The 27,027-nt window shown below is 39.6% G+C and overlaps 1 protein-coding gene across 1 annotated transcript in view; it reads right to left on the bottom strand.

Annotated features, from left to right (window-relative positions):
* dhrs13a.3 (dehydrogenase/reductase (SDR family) member 13a, duplicate 3) overlaps window positions 1-27,027 on the bottom strand; it is a 167,820-nt gene that overhangs the window by 435 nt on the left and 140,358 nt on the right. The gene's annotated exons all lie outside the window — the stretch shown is intronic.

The following is a 27,027-nucleotide window of genomic DNA, read 5'->3' as shown; positions in this document are numbered from 1 at the left end:
AAGTCCTGGCACTATTCTCCTAACTATTTTTTATTATTATTGTGGAAGATACTAGTGTTTTCAAATTTCTAAAAGTTGGTAATTTGTGTACAAACTAGACACAAATATTTAGCAATCACCATAAGTACAACACAACATTTTAACATAATATGAACACAATTTAAATTCCTACTTCTCATGATGTTTGTAGTCAATTCTTTATATATATATATATATATATATATATATATATATATGTATATATATATATATATATATATATCAAGGTTACAATATTCTAACATTTGCAACAACTTAATTAGCACTTCTAGAGCTGCTAACTGTTAAAATAAAAAAAGTTAATAGAGTGCTGAGATTAAACTAATATCATGATGCAGTACAGTGTAAAACCGGATAAATTCATTTAACTCCAAAAATTTGAGGAAACTAATTACCTCAAATTTTTTAAGTTGATAAATCAATTTCTTTTAGCCAAATACACTTAAATAGAACAAGTTTGAGTTAAATTTTTGTTATATTTAAGTGTATTTGGCGTAAAGAAATTGATTTATCAACTTCAAAATTTTGAGGTAATTAGTTTCCTCAAATTTTTGGAGTTAAATTAACTTTTCCGGTTTTTACAGTGTATCAGGGTCACACTGTAGAGGACCAGGACCACTTATCTTTTTTCCGACAAAGCTGAAAAGCTGCAAGTGTCTTGTGTGGTGTAAACTGTCTTGCATTCATCAGATGTAATGTCATGTCATAGATATGCAGATGACAGATCAGTTGTGGACAGTAAAAAATGCTAAGATATTAAAAACCCTTCTAATCTCTAACAAGGTCTAAAATATTACAATCATGTCATGATTTAGCTTTTCACACTTGCACATGTTATGGAAAGAGGTGAAGATTGTCATTCTCTTTCCGACAATCTAACTGCATCTTCAGCAAGAGCATAAGAAAATGCACCGCCTCCACACACACATACCACCTTTCCCTTACACACAGCAGGTCTGCCAGTTCAGCACTCTGGCCCTGACCTGTGATTCATACCTTCTGTCTTTATATGGGCGTATACGGACACCATAACAACCCAGGAGATTGAAAAATCATCTCGATTACCGTCATAACATTTATCTTTAAATTGTCATACTGCACCTGGAAAGAGCGTACTACATTAAAAACGAAACAGTAAACAATTCCCAGGATCCTCCACTACTTTTCTAGTTAAATAAATTTGATTTCAAGGAAACGGCTGTCTGTGTGGTAAGTGTGTGTAACGAAATGATAAGAGAGGCAGGTCCTGATATGAGGTGATAAAACACCTTGCTGATGTTGTGGTGGATTTTTGCATTTCACACGGGAGGTATTGGATGTTATCTGTGTCTGGGGAACACTTTGCCTTACAGGCAGCCCAAAGGCCACAGACTGGGTCTGCTCTTTCTGCTTCCTTTAGCCACTCTTTTCAACATCCCTACATGATATGCGGAACACAAACAGCACTTTTATGATACTGTAATTAATCAAGCATACAAAAAAGCACTTAAATCATTCATTAATTATTAAATGCACAAAATTTTTGCTTGGGACAGCGAAGATGTAAAACCGTGAACGAGAGACAGAGCAGTGACCGACTGCGTGTCTCTCAGCGAGCTCTAGCGTCATCTCTGATGGCTGCCCAGCTACTTTACATGTCTCATTTGAATATATTGATTGGGCCATCTGTAAGCCATTTATCTCTTTCAAAGAGCCGTTAAAAACAGGCAACCACTCCCTCCCTCCCGCCCACCTCTGTGTCTCTTCACCCGTCTACACACTCTCATATACACACACATGGCTACACACACACCCACAAATACATAGATTTAATACATGCACACCCACACAAAGACAGAAACCTTCAAATTCTCCACAACACACCTCCTTCTCTGCAGCAAGCATACTGCATGTTCATCTTTTGCAGAAGTGTCATTTATCAGAATTAAGTAATGGGGGTTGTACAATAAACAGATGAATCCGATAATGAGTAACATGGCATGAGAAAATGGAAACACAGAGCCAGCTTAGCCATGTGTGATTATTACATAGCTCTGTGTATGTTAGATTTAGAACTACGGACAGTGTTAATGTAGACCTAACTGGTAATCAGCACTGTTCATTGTTTCCATTTCGAAAAAAAAAAAAAAAAGAGGTAATGTGGCTAATTAATGTATTGGTATGGTGAAGAAGCATCAAGCATTCAGCATCCAGTCTGTTAATCTTCTTATCTCACTTTGCCTCCAAAGCTGAATCCTGTGCGACTGTGTGTGTATGTGTGTTCAAGCGTTTTGTTTTATAGCACCAGGGTACCATATCTTCCCATCTTTAAAGCAGCACCCTGATAGTAGTAGTCCAGCTGCAGGCCACTGATATTATTCTCAAAACATGCTAAATCCTTTCTCTTTTTTTTTGGAACAAAACCCCATGCCAACCTGACTGAGTTTCTCTGGCAGTATTGTGTATAAATCAGTGGTGGATGATTACTCCTCTGCTTGGCCTAAGTCCAGTCGTACAGTAGACAGGATGCCAGCCATCCTATTCTCCTCAACACTAGCCTTTGTGTTGACTGTCAGTTTATGCCTTGCTCTGTTCATCTCTGCTTATACATCCCTATTATATCAATAGAATTTAGTAGACCCGACATGGACCTTGCTGGCTGTGCGCCATTCGCGGTGCCGGTTTTTCACACACTCTGCAAGAGGTTCTGGCCACATCAAGGGATGACAGTGATGATTGCGTTTCTTGACGGTGCCATTTGAATGCTTATGAGTCAAATGGAGATGGTGGTGACCTTTCTGTGGTGCGTAAGTGCGGGCCCAGCAGATGGTGGAAAATTGGATGTGCTGTCTGGGCCATACGGAGCATATGTAGTGAGTTTGAGGGGACTCTGCGCAGGGCGGCACAGCCCAGGACATGGACTCTTGCCTGGTGAGACTGGCAGTGTGCTCTGACATTGGCACGGGTACAGCGCACCACCCTCTGAGCACCCCCGCCAGCCGTCTTCTCTTCCTTTATCCCTCAAACATGACTCCTGTTTGACTAGGCAGAGTGACACTTAAAGGAATACTCCAGTGTTTTTCAAACTTAATCTTTATCCTGAACATCTGTTGCATACATGTGATTACAAATGGACAGAAATTTCAACATGTTTTCTTGGACTGAGAAAAGAACAGAAAAGCTGCCTGGTCAAAGTTTAAAGCCAGTTTTTGAATTCTGTCAATAAAAGACATCACAGAATGGTTTTCATGCATGATCAAGAACAATCTGAGCCACTTTGTTTACTTTCAGCTATGTTGTAATGCATGCAAACAAATTCTCCTTCTGAAAAAGTCTCTGAACGAATACATGATGTAGATTTAAAGCTACAGTTGCAGATAGCATTGACTGAAGAATTCACGGAAGCATTCTACAAAATATGTGTTTTGCAAAAACAACCCCTACAACTTTACTTTTTTTGTTCACACCAGCAGCAATTTTTTGCCTTGTGTTGCTCAAATCACTCTGTATTGGTTGCCAGTGGGGGTTCCGACTCTTGGTTGCCATGGTTTCCCTGTAGTGCCTGGCTAGTAGGATATGACCACACAAACTACAAAGCAAGCTACAGAATGAATGCACCATTCTATCAAACACTTCAAGCTTATAGGCAGCATGGCTAATATCACCAGCTGGAATAGGAGCACAAACCTGGAATAAAATCTCAAATCAAAAGAAAAAACATAGATAATGTTTCACAGTGAGGAGAAGCATATTACTGTTACTCATTGGAATTTGTAGTTGCCACTTCACTTGGCTTTTAATTAGCCTGAAGTTAAACTCATCTTGCTTCACCAGTGATTGGTTTGTCTCTGACACCTGTAAATAACAAGCTCTCATTACAAAAAATGAACAACTTCTGTCCATGTTATAATGATGCGTCACTGCTGGTGTGAACACAGAGTCAGATTTCCATTATATACCACTTCCATTACAATTGGTTTTTGCGGAAACAGGTTCTTTTCTCGATACAGTGAAATTATTGCTGTGGTAATATAACTGTGCGTTGTAGTAGTATGTTGTAGTAACACAGTGGCTTAGAGGTTAGCACATTTGCCTCGCACCACTAGGGTTGAGGATTTGATTCCTGCCTCTGCCCTGTGTGCACAGAGTTTGCATGTGTTTCAGGGATTTTCTTCTGGGTACTCCAGTTTCCTCCACCAGTCCAAAAACATGTGTTGTAGGCTGATTGGCATCTCTACATTGTCTGTAGTGTGTGAATGTGTGAGCGATTGTGCCCTGTGATGGGTTGGCACCCTGTCCAGGGTGTCACCCGCCTTGTACCCTGAGTCCCCTGGATTGGGCTCCAGGCTCTCCGTGAAATTGTGTAGGATAAACAGTACAGAAAATAGATGGATGGATGTTTTCTTATGTACACATTATATCAGGGTGACCTGTTCTGTATATAAGGATGTAACTGAATATGAATACATTATTCAGAATGAACTGATAATGTTTTCTAAACAAATACAAATACAGATATAGGAAATGAATAGGAGATGCCATGCCAATTTTGGGTTTAAATCTGAATACAGATATAAATATTTGGAGCACTAAACAGATACAGATACAGGCATTGCATTACAAATGTACTGTATATAGGCCTCATCATAAAATGTCTCTGTTTAATTTTAAGGTCATGGCATAGGTACAACAATAAGACAGTCCCATCCTGTTGTCATTGTGAATGAATGACACTCTCTCTGGCTGTTGTCCAAATACAACTGCAGATCTGCAAGCATCTTATTGTACTGTCTCTCTCTCCCTATCACTCCACATTACAGCCGTTCATTCTTTACAAACAGCACACATGATTTTTTCCCTCTATTCCCCCTTCTCTCCTCCATTCTCTCCAGCTCCATGCTCTTTTTTCTCTTCCAGAGATCTTGGTGTCTGTACACAATTCCTGCTCTGCAAATCCTTCAGCTGGATGGATGAACGTCCACAGCCCATTCATCATCGTGCTTATCCGCCGCCCTCGCCGCTGTTTTTATATCACCTTGCAGTCAACTTGACAAGTGATGTCCCAGTCTCTCACTTTCTTATCCCTTCTCTCTTTCTCTCTCCTTTGCTGTTTCTACATCTCTGTCTCCTTTTTCTCCCGTTCTTAGGCCATACTGCTTGGGTGATGCTGAGCCGCCATCCACACCAGCAGTAAAACGCCTATAAAAAGCTAACACGGCAAGGAAAGGGTAATGATGAAATTTAACTGCCTGCCTTGGTGCACCTGGGGTCCAGCATGACCAGAGCCTTAAATCCCGCCCCTCCCCACAGCCAGCAGTGGACGCCCGGGGCACTGAACCGGAACTGCCCCGCCGGGGTCAATGCCACTGCAGACATGGAGAATTATTTCACTTTAAAGATGCGATATAGATTTTGTGGAATCTCATTTCGAGCTGCATAAAAGGAGCCAGCCGTGGAAGTTTGAAATATATGAAAGGTGGAGGAGAGACCTCTCAGAGGAGGACAGTTATAGCTCTGCACTCAGCCTCCAGCGGGCCAGCTTGCTGCTCATCATTGCAGTACTTAGGCACTCTGGTACAACATGTTACACCATTATATTGAGAGCTGTTTTGTGGTAAGTGTAACATAAAGCCTCAAACATGATTCTGTCAGCCCGCTTGGCTCTGTTTTCTCAAAACTTACTCTACCTGAGCTCCATGGCTAGCTGGGTGCTGTTAGAGTGTCAAGACAGAACTATTTTCAGTTCAATGACTGGCCCATGCCCAGAATTTCCTCCTCGGAGCCTGGTAGAAATCCTGGCAGTCCAGAGCCCTGGGCCCCCTCCTCCCGCCTCCCACCTGTCCCTGGCCATGGCACAGGCCCCTCTCTCCAAGAAGTGAGCCTCCTGGCCTGCTGGCATGGAAAATCACTCTTTGATGGGCCGGCAGGGCTGGCAGAAGAGGCAGCCATACTGCTTAGGGGAGCTGACACAAACTCTTTAGTCAGGGCCACAGACAGAGAGAGAAATTGAGAGAAAACAGAATCAAAGGAGGAGAAAAAAAATAGTGAAAGATAACACATATTTATGATTGTGACTATTCTACCTTTCTGGTCAGCATTCAAAAAGAGTCCTATCTATTTCTCTAGTGAAACTGCATTACATCTCATGCAGCGACCTGGCTGTCAAAGCCATGTGAGGGGTTACATGTGCCTGGCTTACTTGCTGCTCTTGGAAATGGCTCTACTTAATTACTAACAGGATTATCATGACACGCATGCAATCACAAACATGATAATCCTCGTGAAAATTTGGAGAGCTCTCCCTGATGCCACCCTATAAAGCTCCTGTAGGACAGGGCATGGATACAAGAGGTACAACACAACTAGCCACACCAACCAAGAGAGAGCAGATCACGCAAGAACCAAGGAAGTGTGTGTGCATTGGTGGTAGACTGCAGTGTGTGTGTGTGTGTGTGTGTGTGTGTGTGTGTGTGTGTGTGTGTGTGTGTGAGTGTGTGTAGCGGGGGATGCTTTGGAAAGAGCAAAATGGCAGGTGCTGGATGATGCAAGGGGAGGAAGGAGGAGAATGAAGACGGGGGGAAGCGCATATAAAAAAAGACAGCAAAAAAGAGAAAACAGAAAGACAGAAAAGAAAAAAACACAGAAGGCGAGATGCCACAGCCAAAACCGCCATAGCAGAAGGGCCCCCTGCGTTTGAACTGCCAATTCTAAAGTAATAACAGATAAATAGAGAGGGCTCTCTGGGCTACTATGGCAAACAGCTTGGGCCTGCCAAGGGAAAGAGAGCTAATGCTCTCACTGGTGCACAGCCCCCGCGGCAGGCCTGGCTCACTCAGCCCCAGTGTCACACTGAATGATAAAGCAGACAGATTGCTTCGAACGGCAGACACTTTGATACCCAGCAGCCCCGGAGGCGCAGCCGGAGTGCCTCTTTAGCCATTCACAAGTTAATGTGCCAATTTGTTTTCCATTGCGCCTCAAGGAGAATTTATGAGGATGGACTGCTAGCGACAGACAAATACTAATAAAATGCTCTTTTTGTGGCAATTTGGTTAATTGGCCACAGTGGGTTTGGGCTTGTTGAGTTAGAGGGAGTGATCCCTGTGAAGATGGCCTTGCAGATGTTCACAAGATTCTTCTGTAAAATGATCTGAGGGCCCATTCATTCTCTCACATACTGCTACTCTCATCACATCTGTGCATATACAATAGGTAAACAAATCCACCATGGTGCTGCCATTGGAAAAGCTTGAAGGGTGCTGTGGCTATATCAGTATCAGTACACTAAAACTCCCATTATAAGCTAATACAATTATTTGGAATGATTATGCTTTGTCTGACTACTCCCCAGTTGTAGTGCAATTTAGAAATTTACAATGAAATAATAGATTTGACCAACCACCATGTTTTTTTCAATTCGGGAAAAGAATTTGGATAGAAAATGGACTGAAATAGAAAATGGCAGAGGCTTTAATATTAGTGTCGTTTGAAAAGCAGTGGTGCTAAGGATCCAATCGGGAAGCCGCTACTGGAGCTGGCCAGACAGTAATTAAGGTCCTTTTTGTTCAGCACATTATCTCTACTGTTCCACTGTAAATTAGCCATGCAAAATTAACAAACCAACAAATAGCGAGGAAATCCTCCACAAATGGCTCGAGGGGGTCTCCTATGTATTCATATTCAATGGTAGAGTCATTGAATTTTGGCATTATAAAGGAATCATGGAACATTTGCTCTAGTCTAATGCTCTGCAGATTTTTCTAACAAAGAACTATTATAAAAATAAATTTAAAAAAACACTTCTTAACCTGTGTATTCATCTTCTTGGCCTATTACACAAGATAAGAAAAATTGTTTTTACAACCCAAACAGCACATATCCAGCTAAAGCCACAGCTTTAATGAAAGGCCCTACTACAGCAGCATATAATGAGAGCAGAAGCCTATGGCGCTGTGGGCTGCCTGTGTGTTTGGCATAGTGTGTGGTCCCTGGTATTGGTGCAGGCTCCAAGTCTGTATGTGAGAGGTGTTAATGGGCTCACACAGGACCACAGCTGAGCACAGTACTCATTGCAGGTTGGTGCATTCAAGGTTGGGGATTACGGTGCATCCTGTGACCAAACAGATGCTTCTGACAAAACACATCACACCGATGAAGCGCCCTCCTACATTCCCACTTCTCCCTTTCAGAGAGAAAGATGGAAGAGAGCACAGCACTCCTCCACTTCTGTCACTCTCCTACCAAGCACACACACTTGCTCTCTCTAATCAATACAGGACTGCACAACAGGAAGACAACCTGCCTCAGGCAAGGAACACAGACCTCTAGGCAGCTCCAGGCTACATGACATATCAAACTCAGTATCAAACTCAGTCCAGATTTCAGGTTGCCTTCTAAGCACTAGCGTAAGTACTGAACTCTTAAGATTATGAGAAACTCCAAAAGCAACAACAAAAGAAAGTCATTCTGGGTCCTCAGGTATAATTTACTACAAGTTGCTTGACTGGGGAGATTGGTCAACCCATTCCAGGAGGGATGTCTGGTGGCTCAAGTCACTTAGGGGCACCAACACACCCAAGGGGAGGAGTGTGTGTGTTGGGGGAGGGGTAAGAGTAGATGTATAGATGTGCTATACCCAAATGACAAGCCCACTGGACCTATGGCAAGCTGCAATTAATGACCCGTGCACACATTACAGGATGAAAAATGCCCACTGTCCGAGCACCGCGCGCCCTGCTTGGCAGCTGGAATTCTTCATTACTCTGGTCTGTTCAAGAGTGGCCTGTGCTTTCTATTACAACACTCTCACATATACAGTAAAGCTATATGAACACAAGAATATAAGAACTTCATTAGCTAGTTCTCATACAGTATATTAGCTAGTTCTTAAATAATAATTTTTAGTCCAGTTTTTGAGACATGCACACACAAAAGACACAATTTATAATCTTTTCATTCCCCATTTTCCTGGAGATGGACTGACCACAATGACCAAGCTTATTAAAATTACAACACTGCCGTATTCTTTTACTGAGATTTTCAGTTATGTAGTGACAAACCGCTCCAAGTGGAGAATTATTCGGGACCAAAGAAAAAATCTTTGGGGCAAAACATGATTTATTTTAAAAATGCATTTTACTTAATCTTGTTTTCTTAACAATAAATTTGTAACGCAAGTAATATAATTTTTTGACATCAGTAACTGTAATCAAATTACATAAAATTAAAATGTAATGCATTACATTACTGCATTATCAGAAAAAGTAATTAGATTACAGTAACACAGTTACACCCAACTCGGTCCACTATATGTCATATCATATCATACCATATTATATCATATCATATCATATCAATATAACACTGAATGTCACTGGAAAATGGTGTGTGAGAAAAGAAGTTGTTGCTATTTTGCTTGTTGCCTCATGCAACCTGACCGTTATCTTTTATGTTTGAGATTGTTGAATTTTTACATTTTGGTAACAGTTGTGTCATGTGAGGTCAGCATGGCAGACAACCACAGACAAGAATAAATAAAATACAGCAACAGCCAAGAAATCAGCACCAGAATAACTCATAACTTAATTTATTCCATCCATCCATTTTCTGTACTTCTTATCCTGGAGCCTATCCCAGGGAACTCGGGGCACTCGGACACACTGGACGGGGCACAGGTCATAATCGCACACACATTCACACACCCATTCACATGCTACGGACAATTTGGAAATGCCAATCGGCCTACAACGCATGTCTTTGGACCCGGGGAGGAAGCTGGATTACCTGGAAGAAAGCCCCAAAGCCCGGGGAGAACATGCAAGCTCCACCCACACAGGACGTAGGTAGGAATCGAATCCCTAACCCTGGAGGTGTGTGGCAAACATGCTAACCACTAAGCCACCTAGCCCCCCTCCTCACTTACTTCAATATAAACATAATTGATGTATTGTAGAGTGGACTTTTCCTTTAAGGGTTCTTTGGTTTTTCCTCTAAAGATTTTATGTACAGTGGACTCTCAAGAGAAAGTGGGTCATGCAACCAGACAACGACCCTATGCACCCGAGTCGTTTTACCAAAGAATGGGTAAAGAAGAATAAAGTTAATGTTTTGGAATGCCAACTCAAAGTCCTGACCTTAATCCAATAAAAATGTTGTGGAAGGACCTGAAGGAAGCAGTTCAAGTGAGGAAACCCACCAACATCCCAGAGTTAAAGCTGTTCTGTACTGAGGAATGGACTACAGTTGGAGCAACAGTTATTGGAAACATTTAGCTACAGTTATTGCTGCACAAGGGGGTCACACCAGATATTGAAAGCAAAGGTTCACATACTTTTTACACTCACAGGCATTTAATGTTCCTCAATAAATAAATGACCAAATATAATATTTTATCTCATTTGTTTAATTGGGTCCTCTTTATCTACTTCGAGGACTTCTGTGAAAATCAGATGATGTTTTAAATCATATTTATGCAGAAATATAGTAACTTCTAAAGGGTTCACTAACTTTCAAGCACCACTGTAGAATCCTACAGTAGAGGGTTTTTCCATTCAGAAAATGTTCTAAGTAGAACCCCTTTTGGGAAGTTAAAATTAAACCATCCAAAGAGCCCTTGAGGCACCCTTTATATTTAGGAGAACATAAATGATATACTAAATACACCCCATACAATACTTACATTTAATCATTCACTAAATAATGCAATGAGTGCACAAGTGGCCTGGATTTTATAGAACATGTCTTCCAGTGGGTTATTCATTTATTCAGTGCATAATCTTAACATCTAAATTGAATACAGTGTGTAAATGCATGAAAAATCACTTTAAAAGAGTTGGTTTATCTGATCATCCATATCTAATCAGCAGATCTGGCATTATAAACAGACTCATGCTGAGCTTCCCCTTGGTTTCAGGATGTTCCCCATGAAATTCAAACCTCTCCAGGAAACCACTATCATATTCCCACTGCCACCAATAAAACGTTAAAGGCCCAGTCATCCCTAATGCTAATTGCCGTTTATGAAGTTAACTGATTCTTTTTTTATTGAGTGACCAATTATCTGATTTGAGGAAGTTAATTACAAAACCATAATATACTTACTTGAAAAATTGTGAAATTTGTTTAAAAATGACCGCTCGTATCCCATAGTATGGGATTTAACAGAAGCGATAATTAGATTAGAAGTAAATTATCCTTCTCAGGACATCAGTTATTAAAAGTTAAATAGTGTTCAGTGACAATTATTAAGCCCTTAATTAAATATAGATGATTGTTTGTTAATTGAATCTATTTTGGGCCATTATAGATCTAATCATCACAAAATGGCTGTACATTTATATAAATTAGATTAGATTAGATCTAGTAAAGCACCAATATATACCTAAAATCCCATTGACATAAAAATTAAAGAAATGTGTCCCATCATAAATGCGTAGTATCCCACCATAAATAGTGACGCTACAATTTAAGATCTGCTGATTTTTTATTTTATTTTATTTTATTTTTTGTCTGTGTATCATAAAGTCAGTGGGAACACACTGAAGGACACAGGTGGCTCAATCAAAACTGGGCTGAGGGGGCAATTTGTCAAGACCCCTTGCCATGATTAGCCCCATGTCCACATCAGGCTGGAGGAGAGCAAAGAGAAGAAAAAAGGAAGACAGAATGGACAGAGCAAGCTGATGAGAAAAAAATGGACAGTGAAATTGATACAGGCAAAGAGTGAATGAGTTGGACAGGAGGTGGTACAGAGGGGCATGCAGTGGATGCCTCAGTGATTTCTAGCAAGACACCTCCCACTCATCTTCACGTTATGCCTTGATGAGTTTCTCCATCGTATCCTTTCCCAGGACTCAGCCCACGGCTCAGATCCCACCAAGAGGTCTAGCGGCTTCCCATCCAGTCCTTGCTTTATCAGCTAAAACCACATTCATCAAAGCCTTGGATGAACAATTAGAAATATTTACCCAAGCGCTCACTGAGCCAACCACTGAAAATCCTCTCACTCATTTTTTTGTTTCTTTATCTTAGTCAGGGGGTCGTCCACTTATCTAGATGGAGCACCCCAAGAGTCAGATGGCAATAACTTCCAGGAACTGCAAAAAAAAAAAAAAAAAACATTCAAAATATACAAGCCACAAGCCATACAATGAGATCATAATTCATTAAAACTAACAAAAGAGCACAGTTAGGGGTACTGGCAGCATTAGGAAAGAGTTTAGCAAAGCTTCTTCCTCCTGGCCTTGCCTTGCCTCCCCCTGCTCAGAATCTGTAGCCAGGATGTGTATGGAGTGTGTGTAGCTTGGATTAGAGTGTCAGTGCACTAGAGCAGAGCTGTGGGGGGAGAGGTGGAAATAGAAAGGACACAGGCCCAGGCCCCGTCACTCCATTAAGCAGGGTGTCTAACATCCCATTTCCCTTGCACTTCCTCCCCTCCTAATCCCTTTATGCGAACCTCACTCAAGAGTAAGCATGTGTGAAATTGAGGAGTCTCTAATACACATCGCGTGGCCTGGGCTGGCCCCTGCGGCGACTGGGGCAGAGCCGGGGTGGCTTTAGAAAACTGTGCCAAGCAGAATTATATCATAATCAACAGCATCTTCTTTGTCCCCACCTCTATTGCACAGAGCCACTGACATCCAAACAAGCCCATGGCAACTAGTGTGCGAAAATCCCAGCCTTGGAAACCATTTTTAGGGAAGTGATTAAGACTTTGGTCTACCGATCATAAGGTTGTGACTTCAAATTCCGGTACCGCTAAGCTGCCATGGTTGGATCCCTGAGCAAGACCCTTAACTCTCAATTGCTCAGGTATATCCTGCCTCATTTGTAAATAGCTTTGGATAGAAGCGGTAGCCAAATGAGCAAATGTAAATGTAAAAGGTAAGAGGATCAACGATGAAACCCCACCACCAAACTGTTGGACTTTATCTCATCAATGGCACATTATTCTAACAACTTTACTCATTCTGTTTTCCTTTAGCTACAGATTTTCACTATTTTTAAGTGTCAGGATTTCACCCTCCTCTGACCCATCATGTAACAATCATCAATTCACTCTGTCTTTACTTGACCACTTCTTCACTCCCTTGTTGTGGTCCAGTGGTCCTCTGCATGACCACTTAACAGCAATGAAGAGTGTCCTCCATCTATATTTGCTTTTCATTCCATTTTGTAAGTGCATGTTATTACTGGATCCCTGCTTTTACATCTCCAAGTGTTCATAAGGCATGCCTCTCCACATGAGAGCCATTGCGAGTGTTCTCCTTTTCTTTGCAAGAATACAACATGACTCCCCCTACTGTGTGGTTAGATGCCTATTTGCTCAGTCAATTTGCTGTTCCCAGCATCCGAGCTCATGCAAATACATTAGCTGATGTGCGGTGGGCAACGGCAGCTTGTGTTTCAACAGCTTGCAAACTATCACAAACAGGCCTGTTTTTGAGGGTTCACCACGCAAAGCAGGCTCCTGAGAGAAGGAAAACAATGAGACATAAGTTACTCTATCCAAGATGTAAGATGCAAAAGATACATCAATACACAGGTGTTAGTTTGTGATAAGGTTCGTTACAGTCATGACAAGGGATGTAACCAAATGCATTATTCAGATTGAACAGATGATACATACGAATATTAGGTGCAGTACTCTATGTTCTTGTTTGTTTTTTGAAAACTTGCCAGACATGTTTACAGGGCATCTGGTGGAGACTAGAGGTCATGGACCGGAAATGGAATCCAGCAGGACACAACAAAAAAAAAGTCTTGTGATTGGGAGATTTTTTACTTTCATACTTCATACTCACTGAAAGAAAGACAATCTTAAACAAAAGACAAGTTTCGTTTAAGAATAGGAGGTACACAATCATAATTTCTGTCTATTCATAGTGGGCTGCATCGGTAGACTGATGTAAACACTGGCATATTTAAGACCCCAAAAATAAACCTATATTTCTACCATAGTTCTATATATCTGGCTTGAAATTCAAAACAGAAATATGCTTTTATTTATAGAGTCGCTGCACACACAGTCTACACACTGGACAGTACGTAGCGCAGCATATCTCTGCCGGGGACTCCAGACATTAATTATTTAGTTAATTTAAAAGTATATATTAACTTATTGCGTTTCATCATCACTTCATCCAATATATATATACACATAATATCTCATTTCCATTGTTCCATTAAAAGAAAATCTTCCTGGAAAATCATACGGGCATTATAACAAAACGACTGACCGCAGCACTGCATCCCAGCATCATCACTGATTCAGATAGCATGTCCAGCAAACCTTTCTGGAATGTAACAAACGCAAAAACTAAAATAACTATGATAACATATTAGCTGACTAATATATATATATATATATATATATATATGAACAACAGTTGACAACACCCATGGTTTAAATACAAATACACTAACCAGACACAAATACAGGTACCGGCTATGCATTTCACCCTACTGTAGTATTACCTCTTATATACACCTTATACCATCTGATTACATTTTGGGAATTTATCATAGCAACCTAACAACTGTAGATGCTGAACTACTGTGTATATCTGTCTGTGTCTTTTTTCTTCTCTCTGAATCCAGGTGTCCCTTCTGGGCTCTGCAGTAAATGGGTGCAGGTAGTGGAACGAAGCCACAGGACAGGAAGGAAATGAAAGCCAGTGGCCTGAAGTCAACTTCCTGTCTGTGTACTGGTGGAAAGATGACCACTCATCTCTAGTGATGAACAGAATGGCCTCTGTGGTGACCATATGTACGGATGTGAGGGTGAACATTAATCCACACAATGCAGAAGCCTTATATAACATAAATATAACTGATATCAAGTCCATCTACTCAAACCTGCCATTACAGTGAGGTTAGTGCCTGCAAATCAGCCGTTTTGTCTTCCCTAGAGGCCTCTGGGTGGTGTGATCAGCCTTAGGCCAGGTTGTCCCACAGGGGCAACCACTGAAAATCACTGTTAAAGATAGCATCAGTGCCCCCTGTCCCTGTCCCTGCTCACTGCAAGCTGACACTGATACAGCTCCCAGGGGATCTGGAAGATCGTTCAGAAACCAGGACCAGAGCTACAGTGTCCTTTGACCCTGACCCAAGCTGCTGAGGGCTCAAGCCTGCTTGCTTCTCTGCGCTAGTCTAACATGTCTGGCCCAGATAAGCCTCCTTCCCCCCATGCGCCCAGATTGGGCTGCTCTATCTCAGCGTCTCAGGCACGACCGTGACCGTGGCTTTACACGTCCTGTGCTTCCTCGATGCACTGGCTCCTGCCGCACAGGTGCTCATTGACTCATGCGCCACCGCAGTTGCTAAGCAACACGCTCTGAGGACACCCACCTGCCTTCAGGCTTCAGTGGTCTAAATTTTGTCTTAATTGCAAATTGAGTGGGAGACGAGAGTACGCCCCCTGAATGTGAAATAGACGCCAGGCCTGGCGCTGGATGTTGGGGGACTAATCAGAAGACAATGACGGGAGGGCTACCACTGCGATCGAGTGACACACACTGCGGTGTCATAGCCATTACAAAGTCCTATCATTTGCCTTATCATTCAGGGACAATCTCAGCTAATGTTGTACCGCTGTGGAATCATATCAAATGCAAAAAAGGAGTAGGATATTTTTTTAAATCTTTCTTTTCAGAGGAAAAAGGTAGACGTGTCAGCATGTCCATTTCTCTCCTCTGGCAAAAAGTCTCACACCACATGCAAGAGCCCAATCGCTGAATTCAATTATCAGCCCCTGTACCAAATCCGCAAGAGACTATGTTCCAAAGGATGCTCATTTCAGCTCCTCTCTCACCAAATCCCAAAAGAAATCTCATTCACTTGAACAATGCACTTTTTCCTATTTAAAAAAAAAGAAAGAAAATCAATATCTGGTTTCAATATGAGGGGATGGGAATCAATATTGCCAGGCTTTCGGTTTTTCTCTCCTCTCTCCTGGGCAGTAAACAGAAACAATGGAATATGGTTATTACCAGGTCAGGGATGCCTTAGCTGATAGAATCTATGATTAGGTCCTTGTGTTACAATCACCCTCACACTTTACACTGAGGCTGCCTTTAACCTTTTGATGGCATGTGCAGCACAAACAAACTCAATACCATTCTTCTTTTTTCCTCTTTCTCTTTCCCAATGCTTGTCTAGGGGAAGCCGGGATCGTCAGACAAAGAATGAAGACAGGATTTGTCACTTTCTTCTCTTTGTAATCCTCTATAGGACAGAAGCACAATAAAGGCTTTACTTTTCACTCTTCCCTTTCCAACGTGCATTTAAACGGGTTGTTTACCAAATGGTATTGGTATATAATAGCACATCATGGACGCCAAGATGGAATACTATCTGTAGTCCATGGCTAGGTTAAGTGATTACTTAAATATGAATGTTTTGAGATATATATATATATATATATATATATATATATATATATATATATATATATATATATATATATGGTTTAAAATACAGAATCTCAGATTTTTTTTTCGTCAACCTGAGTCACTTCTGACTAGATAAATATGCTTTGCTTCCAACTGAGACACCATTTAGTCCAACCCTTTTAAGAGAAGGAGTCAATTTGCATTATCCACAACCTGAGCTTCAGACAGTTGTTTATTGGGACCAAAGGCAAGAGAGCACAGTGGGCAACTATGTGGATGTTTTGGCCCCTATGGTGTCAATGTCTTTAAAAAAAAAGGAATTACAAACAAATTGCTATGGGCATACACATAATTTAGAGACTGGTGGCAATTTTATGACTTGCTAATGTTCCTAATTACATGCCCGTGAAAGGCTTAATTAATTCAGGGAGGTAGGAAGTGGGAAGAACCAGGATCGAAAGTGAAAAAGCTTGGGAGAGAAGAGAAGTGGATGCTTGCGTTTGTTATCATGGTTCCACTGCATTGGTTTTTAGAGCCTAAGGAGAATTTAGGGGCTCTCTATTTGCGCAAAGAAAATGCAAGTCTCCTGAAAATACGACCATTACGATCAACCCCTCGCTGATACCTAATATTCTTTCAATCCCGCTCCGACTTTGCCAAAGTGGCTGTAATCATATTATTGTAAATGTTGGTGCAGTTAATTGCATCGCGAGGAAAATAGGTTACGCTTGGCAGATTAAGGAGAATTTTATAAAGTTTGTTGCTCCACAGGAGGACTGAGTCACTAATAATGGTTGGGAGGAGGAGGAAAGAGCAGGAGGAGATAAACAGGGTGTGGGAGTGTTTTAAACACTATTGTGTTCTACTTTAATAAGTATAAACACTCCCATAACTCACACACAACTTTCAATCAATACTAGTGCATAACATGGAAAAAAAAGAGGTCAGGTATAAAGCTAGAAATGTTGAGAGGGATAGGAATATGTAAGATTTGTGTGTTTCTTTTGCTGTTCAGCACTGAGCTGTCTCTGCGTTGAAGTCTCCACTGTAAATGCCAACATATGGCTCTCTCACTGCTCTCTGAAGAAACATTATTCATTTTCTACCTCATTGCTGAGCCTCAGTTAGAGACTCTTCTGCTACATTCATCAATATTGCCTAAACTGTGACCCGTGTGTGTTTGTGTGTATGTAAAAAGGCCAGAGTGCCCCGCGGCTCATGCAGCCATGCCACGCGCGCAGCTCACTGCTGCCTCTCTGCGTTCTGCCATCCAATACGGAGGAGCGGCACTCATTATGATACCAAATTTACAGAGTGCGCAGAGCACACACTCCATTTAGCACACAATCTCTCATAACAAAAACAAGACAGGGAGGGAGGGGGCAGGCATAGTCTCTTGTCCTGTCTGTCAACAAAGCCATTGCAGTCACATCAAATGGCGTCTGGAGTTATCGGGCTCCAACCCTTTATCTTGTAAATTCAACACATGTTCCACATAATTCACACTAACTGTGACAATCAAGCAAGCAGGCAAATATGGGCTCCTTACTGAGAGATCAATGGGGCTCATTCTGCACGGTATGCATTTTTAATTCCTTATTTATGGCAGGTCCTTTAAGACAGACTGGATTTGATGGAAAACAGAAATGAAGTGTAATATTTACTAAAGTTGAACATAGAAAGAGCAATTTCACCAGACAGTTATAGAGATCTGGATGAAATGGCACAGTGATTGTCTTTATGTAGACATAATTATTCTTCTTGTCTATAACATTTTTTTCTTTTTTTTTATGTCTGCTTATTTATTTCTGATAAATGTCAAGTAATGGCATAAAATACTAAATATAGGAAAGAAAATCTGTGCATGTGTATTTAGACACCTTGAATGAATTTATATTTGAATTTCAAGTAGCCATCCCTTTGCCTTTGAGGGCCATAAAGTATGATGATGCTGATGGAAATGCAGTGTGTATTACATCCAGAGTGAAGCTGTAGCGTGGTCAGGAATGAGCAAGAGGTCCATGTTTCCCAGCATGAAGTACATAAAGTGCTCCGTGTATCTGCACCCCATGGAGAGAGGCACCTTCCGCTTCTGTAGTAAAATGCTGACCAAAGAGTCAGCACTCTGTATGATTCTGCCCTTAAAGCCACGTCCATCTTCCCACTGAGTTCATACTCACTGCTCTTCACTTCTGACATCGACACACACAGCAGTCAGTTTCAAGTTTTAAGCAGTACTCTACATCTACAACACCAGCCAACACTGCATCTCTACATACCTGGGGTTCTCCAGGGACCCCTTCATCTGTAAAAACAAATCATGAACCCACTCAGTACAGGTTTATTTTACAAACAAACTATTCAAGTATTAGGCACATCATTTAAATGTACTATATTATCATGGGCCTTTGTGTACTATTATTATTATTATTATTACTATTTCTGACCTTTATATATTTAGAACATAAAATTGCCATTAGAATCTGGTTAACAACAATTCTAGACATAAGAAATTTGATAAGGGTTTCCACCACTTTAGCAGAATTTTTAATTAGGTGTGGAAATTGTGGAAAAAGGAAATCTGAAAACCACTAAATAACTAGTCAAAAATCACACTTACTTTCAGAAATCTAAGTCTTTGGACTATGTCTAAGTTTATACACAACCACAAATTCCACTGGCATGAGCTGAAATGCAGCAAATTTATTAATATTCTAATTTCAGCTCATCTGTAAGGAAATGTGCAGTGTGTTTATCATAGCGGGCCGTGTGAGTGGCTGTGGCTCAGGGCATATGGAAATGAAGTGGAAAATGGCGGTGATTAAAAGTATGGGGGTTAAATGGGCACGCTATGTGCTGCACACACTATTACCTCTACACTGCTATACTGGAGCTGCATTTGTATTAAACACATACTGAGACACGTCTGATTGTGCATACATAAACCTAAAAATCATTCTGCTTGTTTACACACTTTCAACCAAATAAAGCATATGTTAAAAGTCTAATATCAAGATTTTTAACAGCTAGAATCCACTGCTCGAATTACGATTATGAAATGATTATGGTAAGTTATATTTTAGCACTTATCTGTGTATTAATACACAGTAGAAAACTGGATCTAGTCTGACTAAACAACTTTGTTTGAAAGTTCAGTAACAATAAGGTCATTTATATTTATTCCCGTAATCCAGTTCAGATGCAAAGAGCTTTACAGCTTCATTTGTAACAGGCTACAAATGTAAATATGGGTTCATTTAGTTTCAGCACAAAACAGCATTTTGTTGAAAGTAATATCACTACGATTTCAGGTATTATAAACTTGATGGCATAATCCATGAATATGTACAACCCCAATTTCAAAAAGGTTGGGGCACTGTGTAAAATGTAAATAAAAAAAAGAATGCAATGATTTGCAATTCTCATAAACCCATATGATATTCACAATAGAACATAGAAAACATATCAAATATTTAAACTGGGGAACTGTACCATTTTAATAAAAAAATAATTTAATTTTGGATTTGATGTCTGCAACACATCTCAAAAAAGTTGGGACAGGGGCAACAAAAGGATGGAAAAGTAAGTGTTACTAGAAAGAAACAGCTGGAGGTTAATTGGAAACAGGTCAGTAACATGATTGGGTATAAAAGCTTAGAGAGGCAGAGTCTCTCAGAAATAAAGATGGGCAGAGGTTCACCAATCTGCGAAAAACTGCGTCTACACTTTGTGGAACAAATTCAAAATAACATTAGTCAACATAAAATTGCAAAGATTATCTCACAATATCTCATCATTTACAGTACATAATATCATCAAAAGATTCTGAGAATCTGGAGAAATCTCTGTGCACAAGGGACAAGGGTGAAAATCAATATTGCATACCCGTGATCTTCAGGCCCTCAGGCGGCACTGCATTAAAAACAGGCATGATTCTGTAATGGAAATCACTGCATGGGCTCAGAAACACCTCCAGAACTCACTGTCTGTAAACACAGTTTGCCATGCCATCCACAAATGCTGGTTAAAGCTCTATCATGCAAAGAAGAAACCATATTTGAACATGATCCAGAAACGCCACCATCTTCTCTGGGCCAAAGCTCATTTAAAATGGACTGAGGCAAAGTGGAAAACTGTTCTGTGGTCAAACGAATCAAAATTTTAAATTCTTTTTGAAACCATGGACGCTGCATCCTCTAAACCAAAGAGGACTAAAGAGGAGAGGGACCATCCAGCTTTTTATCAGCGCTCAGTTCAAAAGCCTGCATCTCTGATGGTATGGAGGTGCATTAGTGCCTATGGAATGAGCAGCTTGAACATCTGGAAAGGCACCATCAATGCTGAAAGGTATATACAGGATTTAGAGCAACATATGCTTCCATCCAGATTCCATCCCATCTTTACTTCTGAGAGACTCTGCCTCTGTAAGATACTCTTTTTATGCCCAATCATGTTACTGATCTGTTGCCAATTAACCTAATTAGTTGCAAAATGTTCCTCCAGCTGTTTCTTTTTAGTAACACTTAAAGTTTTCCAGCCTTTTGTTGCCCCGTCCCAACTTTTTTCAGAAACTTTTTTTGCTGTCATCAAATTCAAAATTGCCTTATTTTTTTTTTCTAAAATAGTACATTTCCTTAATTTAAACATTTGATATGTTTTCTATGTTCTATTGTGAATAACATATGGGTTTATGAGATCTTCAAATCATTGCATTCTGTTTTTATTTACATTTTACACAGCGTCCCAACGTTCTTGGAATTGGGGTTGTAGGTTGATGGTACTTCTGGGTGAATAACCCATATTTGTCAACGGCAGAATAGCTCACAGTAAATAGAGATAAATATGAACAAAAATAAATGAATGAAAACAGACAATATCATGGAGAAATCTCATTGTATTTGGAAGTGTAATGTCAAATTTGTCACAGTATACACTATAACAAATTCATTGGTTATGAACAGACTATCTGTTTTCTCACTTATTTTGTTGCATGATGTCTTGTTCACAATCTATCACTATCTACTACAGAACCAAAAATGTGATTTCTTAAATTTAATACACACTACATAAGTTTAAAATCAACCATCTACATTAAGCTAATAAGACAATATGTCAGTTTAGATTTTTCTAAATATTTAGCACCATTTGGTTTGCATGCACATCATGTTGACAAGTTTAAAAATTTCCAAAATTGTTAATGTTAATCTCCGAGATAAGGACAAAACAAGAATTCTAACGCTTTTAATAGCTATTACCTCAATGCTAATGACACACCATGTTCATTGTGATGTGAAAAAATTGAATTTAACAGCCAACTTGGACCATAACAGCTTAAGAAGGATACAGGATTGTTGACATCAACATCATGAGCATCTTGTTTCTCATATTTAGAGGTACACAATATTGTACTGTCTACTGAATATGTTTAAACACAAGATGACTGATATAATTCTGTTTTCCCCAATACTCTATTTTCTTTGTTAGGCAGACCATACAGGATTTCGCTTAGTTTTTTGTGACTGTTGCAGCCATAAATGCTTGATTTTACTGGGACTTTGCAATGAAATTGCAGTGATGTTTGTTGGTAAATGAGACCTTTTAGCTGTACTCATGTTCAACGCACATGAATCAGAGAAGGCTTTGGCTGAATGCCTGTTGTGAGGATGTCACATGACATGTCTTGGGTAATTTTGCAAAATTTCCTGCGAATATTTTTGAGTTTGCTTGATTTTGCATTCATTTCTACAATCACAAAATCGCGAAATCCTTGAGGGATTAAGTAACTTGGTTAAATAACTCAGAGTATACTGTTGCACCAATACTCTTTGTTGTGGTGGTGTAACTAAAGAATAAGTGATTGTTTTAGAAAATAATCTGTATGCACCTTTTCCAAAGCAGTTAATGCATTAATTTTATAAAGCACATAAACAGATACACAGGTTACATTAAGTAATTAATTGCTCAGTTTGTTTGTTTGTTTATTTGTTTGTTTGGCAGGGTTTGTGGTTGAGGGGGCAATTTTCCTGCAGCATTTCCCAGACTATCAATAAAAAAAGAGCCATCTTTGGTGACCTGCCTCTCTCTTTCTTTCTCTCTCTCTCTCGCTCTCTCTCTCTCTCTCTCTCACACACACACACACACACACACACACACACACACACAAACAAACACAATTTCAATGGCAAGAACGAGCAGCAGCAATTTTCCATTTTCATTCTGTTGACCACTTGACCATGTGCTCTCAGTCCGACAGATGAGCTCTACTCTTCTAAGCACACATACACCTGCAGCCTTGTACTGATGAAGGAGTCGATTCTTCTGCACACACACACACACACACACACACACACACACACACACTACTAAGACCAAGTGCTTCATGTGCAGAATTAAGACATTAATCTACATGGATCAAAGAACATGCATACATTATGTACTATAGATAAAACACCATTTTTATGTCCTTAATTATTGCTTCCTATGAGTGTGTGTGGTGTCATGTGAGTGTGTGAGTATAACGGGGCTGATGATGGTGCCAGAGGCAGTTGTTCCACTCTATGGTTTTACATCATTGTTCTCATGCCACCCATTTTCTCCTTTCTCTCTTTTGGCAAGTTGGCTGTGGTTTCTGGACTGTTTTGTGCATTCCCCTCTCTCTCTGTCTTCCTCTCTCATTTTCTGCCATTCATCCTGCATTTTCTCCTCTCCATCACTACAACAGGGTAAGCCTCCCCGAGGTTTCCACAGCGTCCTCGAGCCGATAAAGTCTTTTCATGTCAAAACCCTCAGGCTTCGAGGTAAATCCTACAACTTGGCAACATTGTGTGCCAAGTGAGCATGCCAGGGCCTTCCTAGTAATACAGTACAGTCCTGAATATGTTCTCCTATCACTCTATACTCTTCTTATTCTCCTTTATTTAAACAACCTCTTCTACTGCTAATTTGCCAAGGGAACTTTTAGGCCTTTGTTCTTATCCAAATTACTTGAACACTTTTGAACCTGAAAATTCTTTAAAAGTGCTATATCACATTTTCAGTGTTTCAGTATAGTACTACAGGTTGGCTTTAATGCCGATATTGAAAAGTATTTTAAATACACAGATATCATACGGTCTATCCAACTCACAGATTTTTCACCAAGACCAAATCTGCTGATTAATATTCATAATCAGATCCCCACTGATCATTATTATTCATTATCTGACACCCATACTGTAAGTGCCATATACAAACCTCAGTATAGTGCAGAACATATCAGCTATGAGGTTGGCAGTTGGCAGTGTGTATATACAGCAGATTTTATATCAATTTTATATAGCAGCATATCAATTGTTAAACTGATCCACAAGGTGCAAACTGAGCCAAAGGACAGAGCAGCAGCTGTGTTCTGAATATTTACACAAATGAAAAAGTGAGAAGATATACACTTATGGTAGATACACAATATGTTTTGGAATAGTTATTTATTATATAGTTATCTAACATTTTATTGAGCACTGGCGGTGTGTTATCCGTACTTGGGTGTTTTTGTATCTTTTATAAACACACTTGGTAAAGGTGTTTATCATTTTTCATCCCCATATTTCTGTTTTACAAGTTTTACAAATATTCAAAGAGTTCAGCCCTACACACCTTCCAGCCAAAGTTATTTATTTATTTATTTATTTATTGCTTCATGGTTTGTTTAATTATTAACAGTGCAAAACCAGACTAAAGTAAATAGAAAACAAAGCAAAAGGATAAATCTCTCTCTGCTTTGGGCTTGATAAATGGGGTAATAGGTGTAAAAGCATCCTAAGATAATGTTAACTTATGTTACACAAGTAAATTATTGTGGTAATAGCATGCTCAATGAAAAGACAAACATGGTGTTACATCTGAAAACTTTGGACTATCTTTTTTTTTTAGTGTTTTGTAACTTGCTGCTGTTCCAAACCTGACCAATAAATATGCTGATTCATTACTTTCTGTACTCAAATCCTGAAATAAATCAATTGCATGAAATCCTACTGGAATGCTGTTGCGAAAATATTACGAGTAAAAGCACACAAGAAGGCAGTTGGCAGATGGGTATGGAGAGTTAGAAGAAATTTGAAAAAAGTGTCTAACACTGCCCCAGACCTCAGAGCATATGACTGAGCGTCTGGTGCAGGTCACTGTGTTATTGTTAAGCGTGTGTGTCACCACAGTAGGGGGGCAGTGTGGAGCAGTGCTGGCCCTCACCTTCAGCAGAGGTGACCCTCCACAGGTGCCCTCTCCTGGCTCTTATCAGTAGAGCACGAGCATAAAGGCCCTGGCATGAAGAGTGATGGGCCAGGCCGACACACACCATGTGGCCTCCTCTCACTTTGGCCCCCATCCTTTACGGAATCATTTGCATACTGCATAGGCAGTGCTGTTTTTATTGAGGTCGTTTTTTTTATTAGTCCTTCATTGGCTCCAGCTCAACAATAAAATCAGCTTACATCAAGACACAGATGACCTTTTTCATCAAGCTGTTCTTTGATAAAACCACTTCTCATGTACGTTTCTTGACTTCTATGTGCACTCTAGCCACTTCTTCTGTAAATGTTCAATTAAAAACATTCTTGTAATTCACTAGAAACATTTCTTCCTTTCAAGACAAAAAAAGAGCAGCAACACATGCTTAAATTCATTTCTGAAAATAATAATCTCCCTAAAACTGGTTGAAAACAGTTTTTCTAAACCTGTGCTAAAGAAAAGAAAAAAAAACGTTAGAAACCCTCATAGAATGTGTAATGGTTTTAATGGTCATAACGGGATTTGCACTGGATTTAATGGAAACTGTCATGGTCCCTGTGGGTTTTCACTGGTAATTTGTTGCCTTCTATCGGTGGCATGTTATGTCTAGTGGATACCACTGAGGACCAATAATGGTAATGGTTTTAATGGTTAGCTGATGGTTTGTAACGGTATTTGTAGTAGAAACCATTAGAATTTCTGTGACGGTTTCTATTGGGGGTTTTTTTCAGCAGGGATGTGCCTACACCATGGCTAACTAGCCTTGTTACCATTGGCAATGTAGCAGTCAGTGCTATTTGTCTTTGTGAAACCCAGTGAAGGTATTGACACTTATTTAATTATGATTATAGCTTAGTTTTGGTTTGTGAATTGACTGATTAGTTCTCAATTCATTAATTGGTATTTATGTTTGATATGTCTCATTAGTTTTGTTTTTTTATATAAGTTTTTTTTTTTTTTTTTAGCTATGTCTCCACCCATTATGTTAGTATTTGCTTTCATTGGCCATCCTCAACAAAAAAAAAAAATTACCATCCTTGCCAATATGTTTATTAAAATCAGTAAACCTGCTTTTCACACGCTAGATATATCAGGGTTCCCCAGTTGCCATCCAATTGCCAGCAAAGCCCAGAACAGTTAGATGATTTCCCTGGTCAAAGGCATCTAGATTCACATTAGATGTTAAAAACAGGTTTAACTGGGGTGTTAAAGCAAGACTATTACAAAACTGTGGTAAATTCTATCCTTTTATCTTTCTGTCCCCAGGATTTGCATAAAGCTTACACTTAAAATAGACTGTATAGTCACAACTGAGTTACATATGTGAATTATAGAAAATGTTATTTGAACAATTATACCTATTTGAGCCATGAATTAGGTATTATTTATTTTTAAACAATTATAAGAAATTCCAAGTACCATAAAAGTGTTGGTCCCCATGGTCATATCTGAAGGTTTAGGGGCATATTTTGAGTTTAAAAAAAATATTTTCTCCCTCATTTTAAATGCAATAATGTATATGACATGATCACATTAATAAGTGGATGTGGATTTATAAATATTATAAATAATATAATGGAAATGGCTGTCCCCTGGAGTCATGTGATTGGTGTTGTGGAGTCATGTCAACTCTTATTCTGGAAAAAAAAAAAAAAAACTTGACATTACTTTGTATTTCCTACATCCGACTTCCTGTAGATCCATCAAGAAACGCACATGGTGACTCTGCTGTCTATCAGAAATATTTTTATTTGTTTCATAATTTCATATGAAGCGTTTAGTTGAGGTCACTGGTATAACCTATTTTATTATAAGGGAATTAAAAAAAATTATAATACAAATTGATTAAATTACATACTTTAGAAAGTATAGCAAGATTAGCGACATGTGGTTTGAGGTATTATAGCTGTCATTTTGTAAAATGCATTTTTTTTTTAAAGAAAATAGTCACTGGTGTTACCATCACTGGTGTTTCTGCTCCTCATGTGAACACCATTCTTTGGTGTTCTTTGTGCCAATGTTGTTTCATTGTGTCACTGTTGTTACCGTGTTTTCTTTTTGATCACAATAACTCAAAAGGGTCACATTTGACATACATTGAATATTTTGGATTTTAAGGACTGTATCATTACATTTTTAGACATGTCCTTCAAATATTTTTATAATTATAGCAAAGCTATGATGGTGCAAATGAGCATCACGCTATCGCACCTTTTACAAACTTGACTGAAATAAATAAAATCTTTATCTCATAATTTTCTGTATTATCATTATACCTCTATGCCTGTGACTACGTGTGGAAAATAGATATAATATTTGTAAAATGCCTTTATTGTTGCCAAAAGTATAAGGTAAC

This window comes from Ictalurus furcatus, chromosome 17 (genome assembly GCF_023375685.1).
Source record: "Ictalurus furcatus strain D&B chromosome 17, Billie_1.0, whole genome shotgun sequence".
NCBI classification, from domain to species: domain Eukaryota; kingdom Metazoa; phylum Chordata; class Actinopteri; order Siluriformes; family Ictaluridae; genus Ictalurus; species Ictalurus furcatus.
Note: the sequence above shows the minus strand (reverse complement) of the source record. Positions and strands in the feature narration are given on the sequence as shown.